The following is a 16,024-nucleotide window of genomic DNA, read 5'->3' as shown; positions in this document are numbered from 1 at the left end:
CAAAACTTTACCTGTCACCTCTCATTCACAGTCTCAACTCTCCTTCCTAGATCGTTCCCATCAGTTGACAAGCCAAGCCACCATCCCCAGTTGTCCCTTGACTTAATGACTGTCTCTGTTCTTTCTTCAAAGAGCCAGTCTTCTTTTTGGTCCACTACTTGCACTTCTATATCCTCAATGAATTTTATTTTGTAATTTACTTAAAAGTTTTTAAATACAGAAAAATGCAAAGAATAATACAGTAAGGTCCACGCATCTACTACCCAGTGGGCAAATACTGGTATTTCTATATTTGTTTTAATCTAAAGAATTAAAATATTGCCGATAAAATTTACACCTCTGTATTTCCTCCATTCCATTTTACCTCCTTCCTTCCAGAGGTCACTAACATGAATTTAAGGTGAATCCAAGCAATGCTTCTGTCCTATTATTAACAATTTATTTACTTATTTCTCCCTTTTGATGGAGGTCCATTTTCTGTTTTTCACTGTAATATAATAAACAGTGCTTCAGAGTATATCCTTATACACATTTCTTCCTGCTCTATACCCAGAGTTTCTCTGGGGCTATGTTGTCTAATATGGTAACTACTAGTCACATGTGTCTCTTGAACTCTTGAAATGTAGCTAGTTTATACTGAGATGTAAGTGTAAAATATCCATTGTATTTCCAGAATTGATATGAGAAAAATGTAAAACTCTCAATAATTTTATATTGATTACAAATTGAAATGATAATATTTCGCATATGTTAGTGTCTTAGTTCAAGCTCCTGTAACAAAATACCGTAAAGTGGGTGGCTTGTAAACACAGAAATTTATTTTTCACAGTTCTGGAGGTTGGAAATCTGAGATCAGGGTACTGGCATGGTTGGGTTCTGGCGAGGGCCCCTAGCAGGTTAGTATGCTTATGTGTCTTATCCTTACATGGCAGAAAGAGAACTAGAGTGAGCTCTCTGGCCTCTCATAACAGCGCGAATCCCATTCACGAGGGCTCCGCCTTCATGGCCTAATCACCTCCTCGTACCATCACATTGAGGCTTAGGATTTCAGCACATGCATTTGGGGGGACACAAACATTCAGTCCATAGCAGTTGGGTAAAATAAAACATGTTATTAAAATTAATTTTATCTGTTTCTTTTTACCTTTCTAAAATGTAAATAATGTTTGTGGCTGACATTATATTTCTACTGAATAATGCTGCTCTAGGGTTTATAATTAAACCTGGAATTGCTAGGCATGTAGATGCTGGGCAAATTTTCAAATTGATTATTTTCAACTTCCCTTAGTCCCACCCCTTTATTTACTGCGCCCCACCCCCTCCCCCCACCCATTCCTCAGTTCTTGGTGAACTTTCCTGTCTCTGAGCTCCTCTGGCACTTAACATCTGTATGTTCATTTGGCATTTCAAATATGTAATTTTGTATTTTAGTTTGTTCTTTCCAGTTGCCTTTCCCCCTTTACATCAAGGACTTTATCTTATGACTTTGCTTCTCCAGAACTAAGCTCGGGGCCCTACCTGTTAGAGCCACTCAAATATTTAAAGAAGATTTAGACACACCAGCCTGGTGACTATCTGCTGTAAAGCTGAAATTTGCCCTGGAACAATTTTATTTTATTTACTTAGAATATGCCTTTAGTTTCTTGTGCATCCAGGCTTCACTCTGCTCTCCATATGGGGGAGAATTCCCTAGGAAGTAACAACAATCTGTTTCGTGATGAAACTGCCAATGTCTCCCCAATAAGTTTCTAACTTCCTGATGGGTTCTGGAGTCCAGGGAACTGGCTAGATCAGGGTGAACCTCAAGGGCATTTAGTTAGATTTTTAAGAGCTTTTCATATGACGTCACTTTCAACCATTTTATGATATGCTGTATCAGGTTATTTAAATATGGCATTATTATAGTTTGTTGGAGTATAAGCAGCAGCAGAATTGCAAAAGACAAGATAGGTAAAGAGGAACGAAAGCTAGAAATGAGTAAAATATAAAAATCAGAGCTGCCTATATAAGCTAGAAAAGATGCCTTTCCTCAAGGCTGACTCACCATAATATCTTGACATGCATACTGACCCTTTCAACTAGGGAACCTTGTGCATAACAGTGCCTTTGGTGTCCTGTGCAATACCGTATTGTGAAATGTTAACATGAATGAATGGTTCAGTTCTTCTTAGCTGGGAGCAATTTCCAAATTCCTAATATGCAGCCACTGAACAGCAGATAGGGACAAAGGCAAGCAAGTTTTAGAGCCCAGAAGGAGACAACCAGAAGGTTTTCTTGAAAGTTCTCAAGTGCCAAAAGATGGAGTGTTGATATAGGAAGATTTGTGAAGAATGAAGGATTTCACAGATAAAAGGCACCATAGCACTGAATTCTAAGTATACACTGTTTCCTTGCCTGGAGTGATCCTCATATATATATAAACTAGTCTGTCCACTGGAGGCTTGAGGCAGATCTCTTTATTCTCTATTTCTTAAAGATGTAGACGAATTCTTAGGTAAGATGAAATAAGCAAAAATAAATAAATAAATACAAAACTGGATATGCAAAAAAAAAAAAAAAAAAAAGGGAGAAAAGAAGACAGCCTTAAACCACTGAAACCCTAGCGTATACATGAAAGTCTTCTCATTGAAGAGAACCATTCCATAGAACATTAAGGTCCTTAAATATATTCCCAATTCTGTGCTGCTGCCTGGACAAAGAGACACAGAATGATGGTGCTGTTTGTTGCTTTGCTGAAAACGATGGAGGTCAGGATGGAACAGAAATGGGCTGCCTGCAGAGTCCATCAGAGAGTGGAGAGAGGGCCACCCCTCTGCACTGCACCTCTCAGTGTGGGATTGAGACCGAAGGATTCAGAGGCATCTGGAGTGGTTTCTTGTGCTCCTGCACCAGTGATGGGAATTGAGGAAAACCTGGGAAATGAGCAAATAGTCAGAGAGACTATATTAAAGGAAATCTGATTTTAACCTTGACTCATCATTTTGAAAGTCAGAATCATCAATGACAACTTTTAAACATACAGATGTTCAGATTCTGTCCCAAGCCTACTGGATCAAGTATTTTCAAGGGCAGAGCCTTGGAATCAGCATTTTAAGCAGTCTCCTCAGGAGTTTCGTATGTAGCTATTTCAAAAGCTGGCATTTGGAAACAGCATTCTTTTAAGGGAAAGAGACATGCTGCTCGATCTAGAAGGTGTTAAACTGAACATCAAAGAAGGGAGTTAAATTCTTGTTAACCCCAATTTGACAGTGTGGGAGAGAAGCTTGAAATAGTAGAATGTGAATGGGTCTGGGAACCAGCCTTATTCTAACACCCACTTTGTGATCTTGGGGAAAATATCTCATATTTGTAAAGCTTTCTTCTCCCACCTTCATTTAAAATTTTTTTTTTTTTTTAGTTCTTCATTACTTGACATTCTCAGATCAGGATGACTAAGAGATTTTTCTTGCCTATCCAAATTCTTCCACACTGGTCACCAATATGGGTTTTGCTTTATACTCCAATGCCACCACCTCACAAGTTTGTTTTAAACTTAAAGCATTTTGCCCTAGTATTGCACTGCACAGGCTATATAGCAATTATGTTTTTCCTTAGCACATTATGTATGACAAACTGCTTCTCTCATTCTCCTTGTATGGTCCTGAGGTATCATATCACATTTTTCTGGCTGATTAATTGCTTACACACAATTATAGCAGAGAGTGTGATATTCATTCTTGAGAGAAGAGTCACACTCGCCCTCTGACTGTGTTTCCGTACTCTCCACTTGAATCAGCAGCGGGGTAATAGGAAATGACTTTAATGGAATCAGTGTTGTTATCACCTGCTCTAAAACCTAAACCCTGAGCTCTCTTGAGAGCTTTGTAAATTATAAATGATGGGATGAAGATTTAATTCAGTGCCTCTGAGATTTCCTCCTATTTTTAATTTGTTCTTCTGGGATATCGGATGTTTTTTCATTTGCTGCCAGGTTAATAATCTAGGAAGGAACACTTAGAAACTCGACTCATCATTGCAGACCACACAGCTATTCCACAATTTGTTCATGTGTTGAATGTTTTCATAGAATTAAAAAGACCTCAGCCTTCGCCATTGCTTAGAAACAACTTGCTTTGTGTATTTTCTTTTGGGGAAAATCCAAATATAGCTCCGGACTAGCAGTCAGAAGATCTGGGTTCTCAGTCAAACAGAACCTTACTAGTCTTGTGACCTTAGGCTAGTCACAGATAACAGCCCGTTTTCTCACACTCTCATCAAATGGGGACAATGAGACTTTCCTGCCTGACATGTCTGGAAAGATCTAATTAGAAAAATATATTAAAAAGTACTTTGTAATTTATAAAATATATGAAATAAAGTTATGTTATTTTGATTAGAGAATAAGAGATGATAAATCTAACAGGAATGTCATTTGACTTTACAACACTCATAAAAATGAGTATTTTAGAGATTTTTGTAATAGCCAAAAATTACCATGTAAGAACTCTCAAATCCTGTTTTGAGTTGAAAAAGAGATCCCTTAGGTAAAATAGCAGGGAGTTGGTCTTGTTTTATGTTCTTCTAACTTGTGTATTGCTATTTCCCTGAGGAACAATTTTTTTTTTCATTGAAATGTCACTGTTGCTATTTCTAAGCAGTGTTTCATCTGAGTGTTTGGTTAATTACGGGATGACCATATTTATTCCAGGATTTTTCCTTGTTATTTGGGAAGAAATATGGTTATGTGTATATAGCTTTTATCAGCAACAAATGCATAATAATCCCTGTACTATTCCAGGTGCCAAAATGATGTCGAAATACAAAGACATACTTAAGTATGTCACACTTAAGTTTACAATTTAATTGGAGAGATAAGACATAAGTACACAAAATTGTACCAAAATATAGTAAGTAGGAAATAGCAACCGTGAAGATAGTCTGTTTGCATTGTGGATGAACGGAGTGAGACATGCACTAAGGAAGTTATAAATAGTGAAAGAGAAGGTTGATTAGGTAATGCAAGAAATACACAGTTTCTTAACAGCCAGCATGCTATGTGAAGGGAGCTTTGCAGGTCATTATTCTAGAAAGGGCTTTGTGAAAGTAATAAGATGATTATCTCAGCACAAGTTCTGTACATATAAAGCCTAAGTTAAAGCATATATGCTAATGATTTGTTGGGGAGCATAATCCCAGGGACTCAAGAGTAAGGGAACAGGAAGAGGCAGGGTAAGGAGAAGGCCAAATGTGAGAGAGAGGATGCACCACTGAGCCGGCCACAGCAGGTCACTGGGTCTGACAGGACATCTTCAGAGATACTACCTGATACTAATGCAGCTCAAAACAAACCATGGGATGAGAGGGGAGTGCAAGCAATTTAATCTCTGGCTTCTTCCTGCCTCCTGACTCACATTGGTCCAACTCTGCTCCATGAGGTGTTAATGTCCCTTTGCCTCTAGGTTGGATTGGCCACCTTCAGGTAGCCACTAGGGAAGCCAGAGCCTCTGTGGGTCCAGTGCAGCAAGGCACTGTCTGCATGTAGGTATGCAATGGTGGTGACAATGGCAGCAGCTGAAGCTTTGTAACTCTAGTCGTAGAGTCACCGACGCTGGGAAGCAAAGCAAATAGGGCCCACAGATAGGAGTGGGGGCTTGTGAGTGGGGTCAGGGAGATCTGAGATAGCGCATAAATAGAGTCCAGTCAATGATTAATCTGGTATGTGGTGCACAAGAGGATGACAAAGGCTGTCCAAACAAAAGAAATTTAGTCATAGGTGGATGACAGCAATCATTTATGGAATATGAACCTGCACTAGAATAGTGGGAATGGTACCAGCCACAGAAATGAATTTAGAAATGTTTCCCAAGAAAGGCTTTCTGTTGGTTTTAAAAGCAAATATGAGATATGGGAGGGGGGAATGGGAAAACTAAGCAAACCAATGTGTTCCTAAAGTGGATCAAAGTCAAGGCCCTGTCAGAAGAGCATTCTCTGACGCAGTTGCCTTGAGCATGCTGTGGTAGGTTATCATAAAACCTAGACTGCTGTGATCAAGAAATAATTTTGATTAAGTGGTGGAGACAAAGTGTATGCCTCCCATTTTATCTGTGGTACCAGAATTAGATTAGAATTGAGAATTCTCAGTTCCTGTTAAGTGTTTTCATCCAGTTGTTTTCTTTTTCTTTTTTAGACTTTGACCCCACTGTGCTTATTTTGTTACTCTTCTGTACCTTAATTAATGCCACAGAGAAGTTACTTTATATTTAAACTGTTTTTTCCCACTCAGCCTATAGACTCTGGTCATAATGGATATTTCTTGGCTCTCTTAGTGTCATAATTATCCTTTTTTTTCATTGTTAACCATCTTGTTCAATATCCTTTCCCGAAGAGCAGGGGCAAAAGTGTGGAAAAAGTTCTAATAAGATCCTATTCCAAGATAGAGCACTTCTTTTCCTTTGTTATGGTGTATGGCATTTAGGCAATTTCTGGGAGGAAACAAAAAACTAAAACTTTGTCAAATCAGAGGCAAGTCAAAGAGTCTAAAGCTAGGATTATCTATCCAAATGGGAGTTTAGGCAGAATAGAAGCCAAGTTTGAAGCCAGAATGGTCAGAGAACGAGGGGAGCTGATATTAAAAGAACCAAAGATAACAGAGGAGAGATAAGCCTGGAATGATTTCCAAGCTACTGCACAGGTGCCCAGTGTAGCCTAGGAGCAGATGCTCACGGCAGGAAAAGTCTGTATGCTTTAACAACTGTGTCGACCATTTGCCCCTGTGTCCCCTATTTTTTAAAAAGTCACTAAATTTAATAGAAAAAAAGTGCAATGCATGTGAAATACCAGTGAAGGATAGCATGAGTGAGCACGATGGAAAAAACTGTGCAGCATTTTAAACTGCGAGCAGCTGGCCACAGACCACAACATGTGGCCTGACTCATTTAGTCACTCTCTTCTGGTGGTTCATTGGCCTTCTCTTAAAGGGGACTCAATTTTAAATGCACTACAAGCATTTGGTGGCTACGACACACAATGGTCAAAATTAAATTTCTGTTTAAGTTGATTACCCAAAATCATATATATTTTTTTGAGACAGATTCTTTGTCGCCCAGGCTGGAATGCAGTGGCGCAATCTCAGCTCACTGCATCCTCCACCTCCTGGGATCCAGTGATTCTCCTGCCTCTGCCTCCCACATAGCTGGGACTACAAGTGTGTGCCACCACACCTGGCTAATTTTTTATTTTTAGTAGAGACAGGGTTTCACCATGTTGGCTAGGCTGGTCTTGAACTCCTGACCTCAGGTGATTTGCCTGCCTTGGCCTCCCAAAGTGCTGGAATTACAGGCATGAGCCACAGTGCCCGGCCCGAAATCACAGTTTTTTAAGACATAGAAAGGGTTTTAACTTTGATATTGTGCTGGGTTTTCTTTGGAACTGAGTCATTGTTCATTAAACATGAAGACTATTGAACATGAAAAATTTAATAGAAGTCTAGTAAATGCCTAAAAACATATATAATAAAAACCAATCATCACTTTGGTTGTTCTAGCAAACTGCTTTTATTGGTCAAACGGAAATCACTCATTCCAACGGCTGAGAGATATTCAAATAAAGGTAGTCTTCTTTCATTTTCTCTAAAATTCTTCAATTTAAGAATATTGAGTTTAAAAAAATGACCTCTTCTGCTGTCAAAGAACAGAACATATGTAGCAGATAATGGATTAAATATTTCTGTAGAGACTACATCACTAATATAAGTTTTTTGATAATTCTCAAGAATTAGAAAACAAGAATAACATAGCATGGACGTTGGAAGTAGACTGTGTGATTTGAGTCTTGGCTCTCTTATTTATTAGCTTGTGACCTTGGCAAATGACTACATCATTTTTACCTCAGTTTCTTCATCTGTAAAATGGTAATGGTAATTATAATTTCTACCTGTCTCACAGAGTTGTTATGAAGATTAAATGAGATAACACTGGTAAACTGCTTAGAACAGTCCCTGACTCACAGTAAGTACTCTCCTATAAGTGTTAGTGGGCTGAAATTACTATTGTTAATTAATAAAAAGGAGAGAAACTTTCTCAACAAATAAGCCATATAAACAAGATTTCAAAGAAGAATTGGTTACTGCTTAAAAGAACAAATTTTTCCAGGCATATTAAATATGCTGGTTTTATTTAATATTATTCAAATATGAGTAGATATTCTAGGACCAACAGGGTGGTATGCCTGCTACATGGTAACAGTAAAACTCCTCACCCAGTTTTACTGACATCAGAGTTTGCAGCAGTGAAAGAGTTTAATGATTGTAGGGTGCTGAGCAAGGAGATGGGAGAAGACCCTCAAATACATCTCCCTGAGGAGTTGTGGGCTGGGATTTTTAAGGGGACCATGAGGAGAAAGGGGATGGGAAATTGGGATCATTGATTGGTTGGGAAACGAGGGATGAAAACATCAGGATGTGGAAACTGCATTCTTTGGTGAGTCAGCTTCTCGTGGGATCCTTCAGACAAGCTGATGTCAGTAGTTTCACTGGTACAGAGGACCTGAAAGAATATCTCAGATGGAAAACTTAACCTTATATAATGTTCAAGCTGTTATCTATAGAGCAGTTAAGGGGAACTATAATTTTGTCACAGGGCCTACATGATTGTGGGACAAGAGACAAACAGCTATTAGGAAGCAGGTCAGAGAACAAGCTGACAGTCCATGCTGAATGTACTGCAGGCTTATAATAAATAATAATAATACCTTATGTATTGCCACTTTACTAAACATTTATTTTACATTCCCCTTGTCCCTTCATCCCTGATTTTATAAAGCTTCTAGGGATGGTTTCATAGAGACTGCTACTTAGTAAAGTAGCACCTTTGTTAAGCAATCTTCACATAGTTTTGTTTCCATTACTGTCTGTGAACAAAAGGTTAAACTGCATCTTTTAAATTTTCTACAAATGAATATGGTTTTGAATGAACAAAATTGGAGTTTTCATTAATTTGAGAAACTGTGCACCCACTTAGCTTGGAAGATTTTACTGTGTACTCATCCACCCGGCCAACTCCCAAGACCACAAGACAGGTATTTACAGTTGCCCCATTTTATAGGTAGAGAATTTGAAACACAATCCATCCAGATAGTGTTCAAAATGACCCAGAGACTCTGATGATGTAAGTTACCCCCTAATCATCTTCCCTTCCAAATTTACTTCTCTATTTCTTTTCTAAGTCAATGCAACATCAACTATTAACTATAACAAACCAGTAACACAAGACTCTCTTTTGATTCTTCTTCATTCATTCCTACAACCAACAAAGATTAACTTCCTTAAATACGTTGGACCTTCCTCATCTCTCCTTCCCTAGTGCCACTGCATCAGTTTCATGCCTTATCACAGTAACTGTATTTCTCCACTAGGTTTCCCGAGAACCAGTCTTGTCTCGCCCTACAATCCTTTTTCCTTATGGCAGCCCAAGGGAACTTCCCATAAGGAAAATCTCCAAAAGCAAAATCAAAAGAAAATAAAATTCTCTAGAACTGTACAGTGATGGACGTGAACAAAACAGCTTAATGGCTCCTCAGAGTCCTCAGGACACATTCCAAACCCCACACATGGCATTTAAGGGCTTTCTTGGGAGAGTCCTTAGTCTTTCATTCTTTAGTTAGAACTCCATTTTGAATTATTTGCAGGCACCCAAACGGTGCAAGCTCTGTTAGGTCTACTTGTGTTTACATAAGCTGTTTTCTCTTCGTGGAATAGGATAAGAGGATTGGCTGCCTATTCCCCATCATCCCTTTTTTTTTTTTTTTTTTTTTTTTTGGCCTGGTTAAAGTGTACTTAATCTTTAAGACTCACTTAGGTGGTACCTGCTTCTCACAGAAAATCTCGAGGGTAGGAGATTTTCTGTGAGGAAGTGGGGTATTCCTCCTCCCACTATACACAGAGTTTCTCCTTCTACCCTGTTCTCTGGATTGTGTGCTCCTTGAAGGCATGGGTCTTGTAATATTAACCTTTTTATCTAACAGGTAAGGGCTGACAGGTCTGGGTCATGGCCTTTTTTGAAGCACACACTTCTGGTTAGTGTGAACTTGCTTACCCCAGTCTAGATACTTCAACTATAAATAAGCTATTTAATGCGGCCATCTAGTGGCCAAAGCGAGAAAGCAACTTTATTCTTGGGTAGTTGTCCGTTGATAGACACACCTTGTATTAATATTTAAGCTCCAGAGCTCTGTCCACTCCTGTGCCCTCTGCCCACTTTCTACTACTTAAAGCAATTTTTCTCCCAGATATTCCACCATTCAGTAATATAACACCTTATGCATTACCACTTTATTAAACATATTTATATCCTCATTTAATACACCCCTACACCCACACGGTGAGACGGCATTTTGGTACTATTTTCCCTATTTTACAGGTGAGCAAATTGAGATTCTGGGATGTTAATTCATTTTCCCAGGATCACGTGGTAATTATGTGAAAAAAATGAAATTGATCTGAAGTCAGACGACTTATTCATTAGGTAATACGGAGAAAACTGGAATTGAATACAGGACTTTTGGCCTCAAACACATTTCTCTATTATTGAATTTATCACATTGTTTTATAATTTACTTCTCTGTTTATACTTTGTCTTTTTTCTTATTGCCTAGCACAGTGCCTGGCACACTGTATGTGTATGACATGTATTTGTTGATAAATACTGCAAATGAGTGTATAATCATTAAGGTGTATCACAAAGAACTATGTAACTCAAACTGATGCACAGAGTAGACATTTAAATACATCGTTTTCACTTCTGTGCTTTTATACACACTATATCCTTGGCCTTGAAATATCCTCACCCTTGTCAACTTGATAAAATTTTCCCATTAATCAATTGAAATATCGCTTTCCCGTAAAACATTCCCCAATATTTCCCCAGGCAGAGATAAGTACTTCCTCCATTGCATTCTCCAGCTCTCTGACGCAGCTTTGTTTAACTCTTATCACATTCCTGTAATTATTTGTTTACACATCTGTCTTCTCCAGACTGTGAGATCTTGGCAGCAATTCAGGCAGAAGGAACAGCAGTATCAAAGCTGCCAGCTCTGCGAGAACATGGCAGTCAGTTTGCAGCCTGGGCATGGTGTGTATCCTGATGCAGCAAGCTTAGGCAAACCCTAATGACATGCCAACGAGATCTGATTTTACAGACTGCTGTCTTCAAAACCTCTGGGGGTACATAAGCCCTTTCCAGTGGTTCCAATTTTGAATTGTTTATATTATACAATTCTTTAAACTTAAGACAAAAAGTGTAGATGTCACACTTTTAAATATGGTTGCATACATGGTTTTTCAAAATTCTACTAGGGAAAACTTAAGAAAAAGAAGGAAGATCCCTGCTGTGGACCATGGGCAGCCACGGAAGGCAGATCAACTTTGCGCCATCCCCTGTAGTGACTGACCTTCTCACCACTTGATCCTGGCTCCATGCCCAGAGTCCAAGGCATTCTTGCAATAATTCAAGGAGGCTCTTTCAGCTAGAAATGCCCATTTCATTCCTTTCTGTTCCTTAACACCTATTCCATCTTTTATGACCCAACTTAAGCTTTATCTCTTAATGAAGCCACTAGTCCACTGGGATTTTACTTTCTCTGGTTTGTTTTTGCATCATAACTTTGACACGTGATCATGTATCATCTTGCATTGTTCTCTAATGTTGTGTGTGATATAAAAATACAGTATTGCAGTCTTCTTGAGAGTAGGGACCACATGTCTCTGGTTTCTCCAAAAGCCCTACTCAGCACAGTGATAGGCAGGTACCTGATGAATCTGCAGCTTTGTGGTGAAGGCACAGACACCACTGGTAGAATTTGTGGGGAGGTGGAAGTCACCCTTTAGTGGCAGCAGGTGGTATTAAGGCAAAATTACGGGATTTGGAGTAAGTCTTGGGTTCTCAAAACTGTCTCCACCACCTGTTGGTGGAGGCATCAGTTAATTCCTTGGAGACACAGACCTTCTTTCCAAAAGAGTGCTTACCATATGTAGAGTGATGATCATAGAACCTGGTGTATAACCGGCACCCAGTTTGCAGCACTTGTCATTTCCTTTGCTTTTCAGTGTTAACGGAAATAGATGCACCATTTGAAGTAGAATTTGATTGTCTTCCTCATATCTACTCATATAGCATGTAGTTTTTATTTCAGTTAATAGGGCTCAACATCAGTTAAAGGTCTAAAGTAGTTGTAAGACAGTCCTTTCATTCTCATCTTCCTGGGGGAGTGTTGTGGGAATCAAATAGAATGCAGCAATTAATTCCAACTCCAGGCCAAAATTTGTTAGTACATAAAGCATTGATGGAAGAAGGGCTGCATATTTTGCAAGGAAGATGTAGTTCAGATTACTTCCATTGGGTTACCCTCGAAGCCTAAGTCGGTCTGACTGAAGCTGCCACTCATTTACATGCTCGTGCTATCAGGGAGGACCTGGGAAGTACAAGGGTTGCTTTCCCTAGGTCTGTACTAACTTGTCGTGGTAAATGACGACTGAAATCAGGCTCCTGAAGCTCACTGTGCTTGCTAAGACACAGGCATGATCAAAAACTATATTTGACCCAAATAACAAGAAGGAAAATGTTACTAGCCTCTTGCATCCTGACTTATCGCAAGGCTGGGATTTTTCATACTTCAACTCTGAGTGCAACGAGTCTTTTCCTGACAGCCTGCCAATACCGCTGCATCCCCTTCTGTGCCCTTTCCACCAGTCCTCATGTTATTCTCTATCCCTACACTCTCTGTTCCTCGTAGCACTGCACTGATTTGCTTGTTTGATTTGTTTTTTATTGTCTCTCTTACCCACTGGACCTTGAGGCCATGAGGTTGGTTTCACTCATCTCTTCATATTTATTTTCTAGCACAGTGACTGAAACATCACAAACAATGACAATGACTAAACGAATGAATGAATAGATGAATATGACATGCTCATCCTAGCTTACTTTACCAGCTTATTGCTTTCACCATAAGAACTCATTTATTCATCTCTAAAGTACATGGAAATTTACTAATTTACAACAGTGCAATTATTTGTACTGAATTTTCTTGCCTATAAAACACTAAATCATATTCAGTGTAAATTAACTAAAAGTTGAAGGCCAAACTATGTCTTAACACATAAAGGCAGTTATAAAAGTAAATATCATTATACTTAATAAGAAAGTTTGTAGACGACATAAAACCAACAGTATTTCATTAATGTCAACTTATGTCATTATCTTTAGGTTTATAGATTTTTTTCTATGAATACAATCAGGTAAAGAAAAGATAATGTCACTTTTTAGATAAAATTTTAATAAGGTAAAAATAGACTTCTGAATACAAAAGTCATCCACCTTGATCCTTTCATTGTCCCAATCATTACTACTGTGATTTGAATTTAAATCCATTATTTGCTATTATATCATTACTTTTTCTTTTTTTTTTTTTTTTGAGACACAGTTTCACTCTTGTTGCCCAGGCTGCAGTGCAGTGGTACAATCTCGGCTCACTGCAACCTCCGCCTCCCAGGTTCAGGCAAATTTCCTGCCTCAGCCTCCAAGTAACTGGGATTACAGGTACACGCCACCATGCCTATCTAATTTTTGTATTTTTAGTACAGATGGGTGTTCACCATGTTGGCCAGGCTGGTCTTGAACTTCTGACCTCAGATGGTCTGCCTGCCTCAGCCTCCCAAAGTGTTGGGATTACAGGTGTGAGCAACCATGCTTAGCCTTATATCATTACTTTCTGAAGTATTTTCTTCCACTCTATTCCAAAACCCAATCTTCTTCTGATCACTTGAGTATTTAGTAAACATTCACTTATTTATTCAATGAAAATTTATTGGATGCCATGCATGTCAGACACTGGGAATGATACTGATCCCCACCCTCCAACTTCCACAAGAAAACAAACCCATCATGGGAGAAATGAATATTAACTATGTTACGCCAATTGCTTTCTGAGTCTATTTCATAGGGAGCCAGGACTTGGCTCCAGGCCTCTTAACCTTTTTGCTACCCATGCCCTTTTCTCCCCTACTTCTCAGGAGACCAGCCTTATTTTCATTCTTCATTTGAGCTGCTTTTCCTTCATTCTCTCTGCAGCCATTCATTCAACAAATATTTATGCCCTAGGAAGTTCATATTTATTGTCTTCTCCACATCTGTTCATACACCTTGTAGTTTTTACTTAAGTTCATTGTAGTTTTTACTTAAGTTCATGTAATCACTTGCTACTCCTTAGGCAAGTTAGAAACCTCCAAGTTATTTTATTATTATTATTTTTTTTTTTTTTTTTTTGAGACAGAGTTTCACTCTTGTCGCCCAGGCTAGAGTGCAATGGCATGATCTCAGCTCACTGCAACCTCCACCTTCCTGGTTCAGGTGATTCTCCTGCCTCAACCTCCCAAGTAGCTGAGATTACAGACTCCTGCCACCATGCCCAGCTAATTTTTTGTATTTTTAGTAGAGATAGGGTTTCACCATGTTGGCCACACTGGTCTTGAACTCCTGACCTCAGGTGATACACCTGCTTTGGCCTCCAAAAGTGCTGGGATTACAGGCGTGAGCCACCGCACCCAGCCAAAAAACTCCAAGTTATTTTTAACTCCTCTCTCCCCTAACTCCTCACACTCAATAAGCACACAGATTCTGTTGATACCAGTTGCTAAATATTTCTGGAATCCAGACTTCATTGTTCATGCCTTTTAATGTCACCCTAGTTGAGGTCCCATCATATCTTGCCTGCTGTTGCAATAGCCTTCAAGCTAGTTTCCATGGCTCCCAATCATGTTTTAAATTCTCTACTACTGCTAGAATGAGCATCCTTTTAGAAGAAAAAGGACGAGGAGGAAAAGGGAAAATTAATTGTGTAAAAGGACAAGAGAGTAGAAGATTTATAGTTTACTAGTAATTTCATAAAGGAAAAGGTTAAAAAAAACCATTTAAAAGAAACTGTGCTGAGGAGGAGGTAGCCTAGAAGCTTCCTTTTCTAGGTAAAGCGGGGAAGCAGTGTGGATTCTTTAGTGTGTTCTGATAGCCATGTGTCACTACGCACTTCTTTGTATCTTTACATCTCCTGTTGCATTCTAAAGCATTTTTATAGTATGCAGTTTTGCCTAATAAAGCATTTTCATAGCAAAAAAAACCCCAAGACAACAGATGCGGTAGCTCACGCCTGTAATCCCAGCACTTTGGGAGGCCAAGGTGAGTGGATCACGAGGTCAAGAGATCGAGACCATCCTGACCAACATGGTGAAACCCTGTCTCTACTAAATATACAAAAATTAGCTGGGTGTGGTGGTGCACACCTGTAGTCCCAGCTACTCAGTAGGCTGAGGCAGGAGAATCGCTTGAACCCGGGAGGCAGAGGTTGCAGTAAGCCGAGATTGTGTCACCGCACTCCAGCCTCGGTGATAGAGTAAGACTCCTTCTCAAAAAAATAAAAAGTAAATAAATAGAAAATAACACAAACTTTATCTAGAAATTAAAAGCCTTTGTCAATGTGGCTCGCTCTAAATTTCCCTTTCCATCTCCTCTGAGCCCTGGCATCTTTGGATCATCATTTATAGATCCCTTCATGTCCTTTTACATCTCCACACTCCATTACATATTCCTTCATTCTTCCTGGAATGTGCTTCTCCTGACTTCTGCACAAATGCTTCCCTTTCTGTGGCTCCAATCCACTGTGTCACAACTGTGGCATTCACACATTGCATGCTCATTGTCATTGTCAATACGTTGTCAATGTATTCCCTTCAGACATCCAGAGTTCCCTGTCATTGTCAATACATTCCCTTCAGACATCCAGAGTTCTGCCTCTTAGTCACCCTTGGACATCCATAGCATAGTGCCTGGCACATAGCAGGTGCTTGTTAAGTGATTACTCTTTGAAGAGTGACAGATAAACAGATAAATATACAAACAGTGTTATTAAAGTAGATTTTTTTACTAATAGACCGGAAGCCCAGAAGACTCCCCGACCCTTGTCAGCAATTCTTGCATGTGAACAGTTTGTACGCTGACGT

General features: G+C 39.2%; 1 protein-coding gene across 1 annotated transcript in view; it reads left to right on the top strand.

Annotated features, from left to right (window-relative positions):
* OPN3 (opsin 3) overlaps window positions 1-16,024 on the top strand; it is a 48,414-nt gene that overhangs the window by 18,951 nt on the left and 13,439 nt on the right. The gene's annotated exons all lie outside the window — the stretch shown is intronic.

Source organism: Aotus nancymaae, unplaced genomic scaffold (assembly GCF_030222135.1).
Source record: "Aotus nancymaae isolate 86718 unplaced genomic scaffold, 86718_ANA_hifiasm-v0.15.2.pri h1tg000032l_0, whole genome shotgun sequence".
Taxonomy (NCBI): Eukaryota; Metazoa; Chordata; class Mammalia; order Primates; family Aotidae; genus Aotus; species Aotus nancymaae.
The sequence above is the reverse complement of the archived record's forward strand: the minus strand, read 5'-3'. Positions and strand labels throughout refer to the sequence as shown.